Genomic DNA, 11183 nt, shown 5'->3' on the forward strand with positions numbered 1-11183 from the left:
TCTCTGGGCTTGGCCTTTGGCATAGGCCCATCCTTCTCGTATCCTGCTGAGTATGTCACAAACACACCTACAGATGTCATTTGGAGGGCACCATTTACAGGAGCGCAACACACTCCCCTCTGGGAGAACTTGAACCAGTGCCCCAGGGCCTCCTGAATCACACGCCCCTGCCCAGGCCCTGCCCTTTGGGCCTGCCACTCGCTGCACTTCCATCTCGACAGCCTCCCCATGGCCCCCCGGCTCCCCATAAGATGGCCCGAACCATTGCCCTTTCTCTCACTCCACAGAGTTTAGAAACCAAGGGCCTGGATTCAAGGGCACAGCCCACACTTACCCGCTCTGCAAACCTGGAGCAGGTCATCGTCTGGGGCTCAGTTGCTTCACCCAGAAATTGGAGACAAAACAAATATTTACCTTCACCACCTCTCAAGATACGAGATGATCATCACTGTGAACTGTCAGAAGCTGAACCTGTATTTATTACCAACATTATTATCCCTCCATCTGCACTCAACCCCACATGCACCTACAAAAGAAGGAATCCATATTCCAGCCTTAGAGCCTTCCAAACCTAAATCAAGCTTCACCTCAACTTGACACAGTTGTTGAGGACCTACTATGTGCCCGCCGCGGAGCTGGGGGCGGAGGAGAGTTAAGTCTGCCTCAGGCTCTCAAGACTCCCATTCCTTCTCCAGCCTCCGTTTGGGTCTGTGTTTGTAGGATTCTAGTGTAGATTCGAGTGTAGTGTTCTCCAGTCTAGGTTCCTATTGGGTGTGCCCCACTGCTCCATTTCTGCCCAGTTGTTTGCTAGACTCCACCAGGACAGAACATGTTCTGTTTTCCCATAATGGTCCCAATATTCAGGGCAGGAGTCTGTAACTCTTTTGGTGTGGAGGACCCCTTTGGCAGAATAGGGAAACCCATGAGCTCCTTCTCAGAGCAATGTTTTTAAATGCAAAATCCTAGTGTTAAGTTCTAACTTAAATTCTTCCCCACTGAGTGACATAGACCTGTGTTCAAATCCCATCCGTTGTCACGGGTTAGCTGAACTCATTCAACCCATCCTCTCATCTATAAAGGGACCCCACAGTGCCTCGCACACAGTAGGTCAGTGGACATTCATTCTTATCTGCCAAGACTTTGCCATTACCACTTAGGATGAGAAATTAGACAAATCTGTTTCCCTGACTGTCTTCTAAAGCCCTGATAAGATTGTCATCCCCATTGATAAGATTCCAAATCTGAGGAAGAGCAGTGATTGGGGCCTGGGTAATTCCCACAGGTCCAAGTTGACCCTGATTGCCTGAAAGCTGGCCATGGCAGAAAGGACCAGCCTCCCTGCAAAGAGAAAGGGCAGGGCCCATGGGGTGCAAAGAGGGAGGCCAGTGGATCTAGTTCTTGGGGACGGGGCTGCAGGGAAGACTGGGCCAGCTGGGAGCCCCCCTTCTCTCCCCACCACAACCCTTACCCCCTCCCTCTGCCCCCTTCTTGCCTCTACCTCTGGTCTGTACCCCTCCCTCGGCACCTCCCACCTCAGCCTCTGCTCAGCTCGACCCTCCCCTGCCCAGGAGACCTCTAAATAGATGAAGGGTGGGTGGAGGAGTCATGGCAGAGAGGCCCGGAGCCTAAAACAAAAAGCAACAGGGGGGCGTGCCTGGGTGGCTCAGTAAGTTAAGAGTCTGCCTTCGGCTTGGGTCATGATCCCAGAATCCTAGGATCCAGCCCCGCATCAGGCTCCCTGCTCAGCAGGAGGCCTGCTTCTCCTTCTCCCACTCCCCCTGCTTGTGTTCCCTCTCTCACCGTCTCTCTGTCAAATAAATTAAATCTTAAAAAAAAAAAAGAAAGAAATCAAGGAAGGAAAGAAGGAGGGAAGGAAGGAAGGAAGGAAGGAAGGGGGAAGGGGTGGAAGGGATGGGGAGTGGGGATAATATATAACATATAATCAATCTAATTTTGTGCCTGTGGGTATTTCTCAACTGAGGTACTTCTCATGAAGCTAAAGCTAAATCGAGGCACATACCATGCTCAGATAAAAAATAAGGGAAAGGCCATAGTGCTTTTTAGATAGAAGGGACTCTCATTTACAGCTGCCATTAATGTTGGACACTGGATGCTGTTCTTAGAACAGTTCCATTCCTCACAACAACCCTGCAAAAGAAGTGTTGCTATGCTCAGTTTAGAGCTGCAGACACTGAGGCTCAGAGAGGTTTTGTAACTTGCCTGAGCTCACACAGCTAGGACGTGGTGACAGTGGAAAGCCAGACCTCTCTGTCTAACTGCAAAGCTTGTGACCTTAACGGCTACACTACAATGCTTTACATTAGCAACTCTTCCCCACACAGTAACTTCAGAAAAAAGCAATAACAACAACAACAACCAAAAAAACCATATGGCAACTTCTACAGACCCATATCTTATGATCCACCAGAACAGCAACAGGGTCTTGACCAGCTCACTGCGTATTCTGCAGAAGTGTCTCTGCTCCTTCCGTCCTTGCTTTTGTCACATGATTGGTTGCTTGGTGTAGGTGACCCTGTCTTTTGCAAGTATCCAGTAAGGTAGGACATTGTCCCAAGGGGCCAATTCTAAGTCCTTCAATTAACCAAATCAAAATTAACTTAACTTACAAATTCTGCAATAAATCCAAACCAAACAGGAAGAACTTCTAGACCAAAGCCATATTCTGTGGCTTTATTAAGTCAGAATTTTCAGAACCGTCCAACAGCAGCCTGAGAAACTGAGGGCAGACATATGTTCAGTCTGCAAGAGCGATTTTGCCCTGGAGTGAGAGAGGCAATGATGAGTGAAAAGGGAGAAAAGGGAGAAATGCCTGCTGCCCGCCTGGGCTGGAGTCAGGAGATTGGACGAGGCGACCTTAGCAGACCTTTCCACCCCCACAGCTTCCACTACTGTCCTCCGTGACCTTTCCTCATCTGGCAGCTAGCTGTTCCTGATCTTATCAAAGAGGATGAGCAGCTGACAGGGGTGTGGAGCAGGGGCAGGAGGGAGTGTTTGCTCTGGGCTTTCTGGGTGAGGGAGGCAAGCCCTCACTTTCAGCCTGGGATTACAGGGATCCCGAGGTCTTTTACTCAGCCCAAAGCTGCCGTGTGCTGTCAGAAAGTGCCTGCGCCCTCCGTGGCCCGTCTGTGCCCTTGACCGTTCCGTCGCTGTCACCGGGCCTCAGCTGCCCCATGAGGTCTGAGTCATTCTTTTGGGAGTCAGAGCCAACTTGGGGATCAGAGACTCTGTAGAAAAGGACCAGTCAGCATTTCGGGAAGGGACCAGGGAGAACAGTGGGCTGAGGGAGGGTTCGATGCACAGGGTCCTCCCCTTCCCACCCTGGGCATGAGCAACCAGGGGTTACTTGGCACATTTTGACCGTAAAACATTCCTGTCATCAAAGACATGCATAGTCCTATTTGTAAAACAGACAAAAGGAGACATGTTCCAACTGGTGCAGACCAGGGGGCTGTGAGCTTCTCACCCACTGCCTGCATTCCTGAGCAGCCCCTGGGGTCCTCAGGCTCCAGGAGCTCCACGTGGGAGCCCCTGTGTCCAGGCCAGTCCCAGTCTTCAACGAGTATTACTAAGGAACATGTCGTTGTCCATGGGCCTTCCTGACGAGGGATATAATCTGAGTTTTATTGCATGATAATGCAAATGTCTCCAATTAGGTTTTAAGCTCTAGATGTAATTTCAATGAAACCATTTGCTTGTTTTACTCTACCAGGAAAAGCTGCCCCCGGCTCTCAGCCTGCTTTCTCACTTATAAAATGAAAAGTTTGGACTAGATTGAATCCAAAATCCCTTCCAGCTCCAGTACCCCCCTGCTTCTCTGTTTCTTTTTCTATAAACCAGCATAACCCAGTTGTTACGAACTTGGACTCTGGAATCAGATTGCTTAGGTTCCACGTCCAGCTCTACTTGCTGGCAGTGTGACCTTGGATGAGTTACTTAGCCACTCTGTTCCTCAGTGGCCTCATCTGCAAGATGTGCTTTTATCAGAGGCTGTTGTGAAGAGTGAATCAGAGGGTTGACAGCAGGGCCAGCCCACAGCAAGCACTCTGTGGACATTAGCTGTCATTCCTAGAAGGTGTCAGACATGGCAGGGGGTGGGGGGTTGGTCTACACTCCATCTCCTAGAACAGAAGCATCACTCTTTAAGTGTGACTATCTCTTAAGCTAGAGACCACTCAGTTCGGTAAGGTGGAGCTGGTTTTGCTAAGTGCTAAGACTTAGTGTTCCTAAGCTGTGGTTTAGGGTTTGGCTCAAAATCCCTCTGCTGGCCTTCCTGTAACCCTGGAGGAAGCTTTCACGGGGCATGTCTGGGCTCTTCCAAGGAAGATGGGGTGACCATGCTCAGAATACAAGGGATATCAAGAACGGTTCATTCCAATAGGAGTTCTAAGGTTGCCCAGGATGGGGCGGGTGCAGTGATAGCCTCGACTCAGGTACACTGATTGGCACCAGGGTTTCGGGGGGTGGAGGGCATAAACTAGTTGGATATAGAATAAGGTGTGGGGCCCAGGCTCAGAGCAGGGGGCTGTGGAGATGAAGAGGAAAAGGGAGGACTCAGAGAGACATGACAGAGGAAGGACCAGAAGATTTGGAGAGAAAGGGATGCAGGGTTGGGACAGAGGCAGCCTTAAGAGGAAAGAGCATAGGGCTTGAAATCAGCAGCCCTCAACTTCACCAAGCAGCTATATGGCTGCTGGTCTAAGAGTTAACTTCTATGAGCCTTAATTGCTTCACCTATAAAATGGGCTATCACATGCATCCCCCCTAATGAATTCTGGGACTGCTTGAGGTCATGAGCAATGTAATATATTTGTAAGCCACAGAGTCCAATTAAAATGTGGAATTTTTTCCAGTTTTTTTTTAAGATTTTATTTATTTATGACAGAGAGAGATCGCAAGAGAGGGAATACAAGCAGAGGGAGCTGGAAAGAGAGAAGCAGGCTTCCCACCGAGCAGGGAGCCTGATAACGGGGCTCAATCCCAGGATGCTGGGATCATGACCTGAGCCGAAGGCAGATGCTTAACGACTGAGCCACCCAAGCGCATTTTTTCCAGTTTTTATTAAGATATAATGGACATGCAACACTGTAGAAGTTTAAGGTATACAGCAGAATGACTTGGCATATGGGTCTCTTGCAAAGTGACTATCAAAATGGGATTAATTAACACCCAATCCACGGGTGGCCTTTTCATTTTGCTGATTATTTTTTTGGCCCGTGGAAGCTTTTTAGTTTCATATAGTCCCAGTTATTTTTTATTTTGTTGTTTATGCTTTAGGCGTCATATCCAAAAATAAGATCATTTCCAAGACCCATGTCAAGAAACTTCTTCCCTATGTTTTCTTCCAAGGGTTTTATGGTTTCAGGTCTTACATTTAAGTCTTTCATCCATTAAAGAGTTAATTTTTGTGAGCGGTATAAGATAGTTTTCTTTTACGTCTGAATATCCAATTGTCCCAGCACCATTTGTTGATGAGATTGTCTTTTCTCCACTGAGTATTCTTGGCTCCTTGCTCAAATATTACTTGACTATATGCATAGTCATAAACTATATGTATGAATGGATTTATTTCTGGACTCTTGAATCTGTCCTATTGGTCTCTGGGTCCGTTTTCATGCTGGTACCATGCCATTTTGACTAGTATAGCTTTATAATATAGTTTGAAATCTGGAAGTGTGATGGCTTCAGCTTTGTTCTTCTTCCTCAGAATTGCTTTGGCTATTCTTTTGTGGTTCCATGGAAACATTGCTATTGTTTTTTCTACTCCTGTAAAAAAAAGGCTGTTGGAATCTTGATAGGGATTGCATTGAATCTACAGATGGTTTTAGGTAGTATGGCCAGTTTAACAATATTAATTTTTCCAATCCATGCACACAGATATCTTTCCATGTATTTATATCTTCTCCAATTTCTTTCATCCATGTCTTACAGTTTCCAGTGTACAGGTCTTTCTTTTCCTTGGTTAAATTTATTCCTAAGTATTTTGTTGGCTTTGATGCTAATGAGATCATTTGCATAATTTTTCTTTCAGATAATTCATTGTGAGTGTATAGGAACACTACTGATTTTTGTATGTTGATTTTATATCCCACAATTTCACTGAATTTATTGATTAGATCTAATGGTTATTTGGTGGTGTCTTTAAGATTTTCTATATATAAAGTCATATCATCTGCAAAGAGAGACAATCTTACTTCTTCCTTTTCCAATTCTGATGGCTTCAATTTTTTTTTTTTTTTTTTTTTTTCCAATTTTTTTGGTTTCAATTTTTTTTTTTTTTTTTTTTTGCCTGATTTCTCAGGTGAGGACTTCTAGTACTTTGTTAGATAGGAGCCATAAGAGTGGGCACCCTTGTCTTGATCCCATCTTAGAGGAAAATTTTTAACCTTTCACCACTGCATTTGATGTTAGCTGTGGGCACGCTTGTTGATAGTTTTTATCATGAATGGGTGTTGAGTTTTTTCAAAAGCTTTTTCTGCATTTATTGAGATGATCATATGATTTTTATCTTTCATCATATTAATGTGATATATAACATTTATTGATTTGCCTATGTTGAACCAAACTCATATGCCAGAGATGAATCCCACTTGACTACAATGTATGGTCTTTTTAATGTGCTGCTGAATTCAACTTGCTAGTATTTTCCTTTTGTTTTTGTTTTTGCTTTTATTTTTTATTTATTTATTTTTTATTCATTTCAGAGGTAGAATTTAGTGATTCATCAGTAGCATATTACACCTAGTGGTCATTACATCAAATGCACTCTTTAATGCCCCTCCTACCAATTATCCCTTCCTCTCACCCACCTCCCTTCTGGCAACCCTCAGTTTGTTTCCTAGAGTTTACCATTTCTTATGGTTTACCTCCCTCTCAACTTTCATCTTATTTTATTTTTCCTTCCCTTCCCCTATGTTCATCTGTTTTGTTTCTTAAATTCTACATATGAGTGAAATCATATGGTATTTGTTTTTCTCTTAATTATTTCACTTAGCATAATACCCTCTAGTTCCATCCATGTCATTGCAAATGGCAAGATTTCATTCTTTTTTTCCACTGTTTTCTTATTTTATTTTTATAATTTTTGTCATGTTTGTTATGTTATGTTAGTCAGCATACAGTACATCATTTGTTGTTTTTCTTTTTTCTTTTCAGCATAACAGAATTCATTGTTTTTGCACCACACCCAGTGCTCCATGCAATATGTGCCCTCCATAATACCCACCACCTGGCTCCCCCAACCTCCCACCCCCCGTCCCTTCAAAACCTTCAGATTGTTTTTCAGAGTCCATAGTCTCTCATGGTTCATCTCCCCTTCCAATTTCCCTCAACTCCCTTCTCCTCTCCATCTCCCTTTGTCCTCCATGTTATTTGTTATGCTCCACAAATAAGTGAACCATATGATACTTGACTCTCTCTGCTTGACTTATTTCACTCAGCATAATCTCTTCCAGTCCCATCCATGTTGCTACAAAAGTTGGGTATTCATCCTTTCTGATGGAGGCATAATACTCCATAGTGTATATGGACCACATCTTCCTTATCCATTCGTCCGTTGAAGGGCATCTTGGTTCTTTCCACAGTTTGGTGACCGTGGCCATTGCTGCTATAAACATTGGGGGACAGATGGCCCTTCTTTTCACTACATCTAGATCTTTGGGGTAAATACCCAGTAGTGCAATTGCAGGGTCATAGGGAAGCTCTATTTTTAATTTCTTGAGGAATCTCCACACTGTTCTCCAAAGTGGCTGCACCAACTTGCATTCCCACCAACAGTGTAAGAGGGTTCCCCTTTCTCCACATCCTCTCCAACACACGTTGTTTCCTGTCTTGCTAATTTTGGCCATTCTAACTGGTGTAAGGTGGTATCTCAATGTGGTTTTAATTTGAATCTCCCTGATGGCTAGTGATGATGAACATTTCTTCATGTGTCTCATAGCCATTTGTATGTCTTCCTTGGAGAAGTGTCTGTTCATATCTTCTGCCCATTTTTTGATATGATTAAATATACAGTGGAGAAAAGACAGTCTCTTCAATAAATGGTGCTGGGAAAATTGGACAGCTATATGGAGAAGAATGAAACTCGTCCATTCTCTTACACTATATACAAAGATAAACTCGAAATGGATAAAAGACCTCAATGTGAGACAGGAATCCATCAGAATCCTAGAGGAAAACATAGGCAGTAACCTCTTCGATATCAGCCACAGCAACTTCTTTCAAGATATGTCTCCAAAGGCAAAGGAAACAAAAGCGAAAATGAACTTTTGGGACTTCATCAAGATCAAAAGCTTCTTCTGCACAGCAAAGGAAACAGTCAACAAGACAAAGAGGCAACCCACGGAATGGGAGAAGATATTTGCAAATGACAGTACAGAAAAAAGGTTGATATCCAGGATCTATAAAGAACTTCTCAAACTCAACATCATTTGTTTTTGATGGAGTGTTCCATGATTCATTGTTCACATATAATACCCAGTGCTCCATGCAATACATGCCCTCTTTAATACCCATCACCACGCTAACCCATTCTCCCAAGCCGCTCCCCTCTAAAACCCCCCATTTGATTCCCAGAGTCCATAGTCTATCATGGCTCATCTCCCCCTCTGATTTCTCCCCTTCATTTTTCCCTTCCTTCTCCTAATACCCTCCATGCTATTCCTTATGTTCCACAAATATGTGAAACTGTATAATAAATGACTTTCTCTGCTTGACTTATTTCACTTAGTGTAATCTCCTCCAGTTCCACCCATGTTGATCCAAATATTGGGTTTTCATCCTTTCTGATGGCTGAGTAATATTCCACTGTGTATGTATACCACATCTTCTTTATCTTTTCATCTGTCAATGAACATCTGGCTCGTTCCATATTTTGGCTATTGTGGAAACTGCTGCTATAAATATTGGGGTGCATGTGTCCCTTTGAATCATTATGTTTGTATCCTTTGAATAAATACCTAGCAATGCAGTTGTTGAGTCTCTATTTTTAAATTTTGAGGAAACTCCATACTGTTTTCCAGAGTGACTGCACCAGCTTGCATTCCCACCAACAATGTAGGAGGATTCCCCTTTCCCCACATTCTCACCAACATCTTTCATTTCCTGACTCATTAATTTTAGCCATTCTGACTGGGTGTGAGGTGGTATCTCACTGTCATTTTGATTTGTATTTCCCTGATGCCAAATGATGTTGAACATTTTTTCATGTATCTGTTGACCATTTGTATATCTTATTTGGAGAAATGTCTATTCATGTCTTCTTCCCATTTCTTGACTGGATTCTTTGTTTTCTGGGTGTTGGGTTTGATAAGTTCTTTATAGATTTTGGATACTAGCTCTTTATCTAATAAAACATTTGCAAATATCTTATCTCATTCTGTAGCTTGCCTTTTAGTTTTGTCCATTGTTTCCTTTGTGCAAAAGCTTTTTATCTTGATGAAGTCCCAATAGTTCATTTTTTATTTTGTTTGCCTTGCTTTTGGAGACGTGTCTAGCAAGAAGTTGTTGTTAGTATTTTCTCAAGGATTTTTGCATCTATATTCATCAGGGACATGGCCTCTACTTTCCTTTTCTTAAAATGTCCTTGTCTAGCTTTTTATCGGGGTATGCTGGCCTGGTAAAATGAGTTTGGGAGTGACCCCTCCTCTTCTGTTTTTTAGAAGAGTTTGAGAAAGATTGGCATTCATTCTTCTTTAAATGTTCAGTAAAATTCACAAGGGAAGCCATCTGGTCCTGGACGTCTCTTTGTAAGAAATTTTTGATGACTGATTAAATCTCCTGACCAGTAATTGGTCTGCTCAGATTTTCTATTTCTTTCTTATTCAGTCTGAGTAGGTTGTATGTTTCTAGGAGTATATCCATTTCTTGTAGGATGCCTGAATGGTTGTCACTTAGATGTTCAGAAGAGCATTTTATAATCCTTTCTTTGCATTTCTATGTTACCAGTGATTGCACCTCCTTTTTCATTTATAATTTTGTTAATTTGGGTCTTCTCCCTCTTTTCCCTTGTGAGTCTAGTTAAGGGTTGGTCTATTTTGTTTTTCTCTTCAAAAAAGCAACTCTTAGTTTGGTTAATCATTCTTATTCCTTATTTCATTTAATTCCACTCTAATCTTTATCATTTCCTTCCTTCTGCTAAATTTGAGCTTGGTTTGTTATTCTTCTTCTAGTTCCTTAAAATGTCAAGTTAAGTGGTTATTTGAGGTCTTTCTTTTTTCTTTCTCTATGTGTTCATAGCTATAAAATTCCCTCTGAGAACTGCTTGTATGGCTTCCCATAAGGTTAGTTTTTTATTTTTCCATTTGTTTGTCTCAAGATATTTCTCTTTTAATTTCTTTTTTGATCCATTGGTTGTTGAGGAAAGTGCTGTTTAATTTCCATGTGTTCATGAATTTCCCAATTTCCTCCTGTTATTGAGCTCTGAATTCATACTAATGAGACCAGAGAAAAGACTTGGTATGATTTCAATCTTTCTGGATTTGCTAAGACTTATTTTGTGGCCTAACATATGATCTACCCTAGAAAACATTCAGCGCGTGCTTGTGAAAAATATGTATTCTGCTATTGTTGGGAAAATGTGGATTCTTATTGATGACCAGATATGAGGGCTGAGAGAAAAGCCATCAGACCGCTTGGTGATGAGTTAGGTGGAAAATCAGGAGCCAGAGGGAAGAGAAGCAAAGGGCACTGGTTCCTATTAAGGCCCTTGTTAGCCAGGGGCTTTACACATGTTCTCATCACACCTTGCTTTTACAAAGGAGGAAACTGGGACTCAGAGAGGTTAAGTGACTTGCCCAAGGTCACACAGTAAGTGGCAGAACTACGATGTAAACCCAAGTCTGGCCAATTCTGAAGCCCAAGATCTCGCCATTGAACAATTATACTGCCTAACCCACAGAGTTAGCAGAGGACGGAGGACTCAGTAGCATCAGGAGATGGGCTGGTAATAGGCAGCTGCTCAGTGGCCGGGTCCTGCCTTGAACAACTTATATATTGCTTCAAGACTTCTCTCATGAACTCCACAAAGGAGAGAGTAAGAGCCAAGGCCTACAGTGGTGATGGTTATCAGCTGATGTGCTTCTAGCATGGTGAGTAGCATGGGGCATAGTGAGCGTGTGGTTGACAGTTTCAATCCCTGGGCAGGACAGACTGGAGCCCCAGACAGC

Source organism: Enhydra lutris, unplaced genomic scaffold (genome assembly GCF_002288905.1).
Source record: "Enhydra lutris kenyoni isolate GAN:26980312 unplaced genomic scaffold, ASM228890v2 scaffoldscaffold56, whole genome shotgun sequence".
Taxonomy (NCBI): domain Eukaryota; kingdom Metazoa; phylum Chordata; class Mammalia; order Carnivora; family Mustelidae; genus Enhydra; species Enhydra lutris.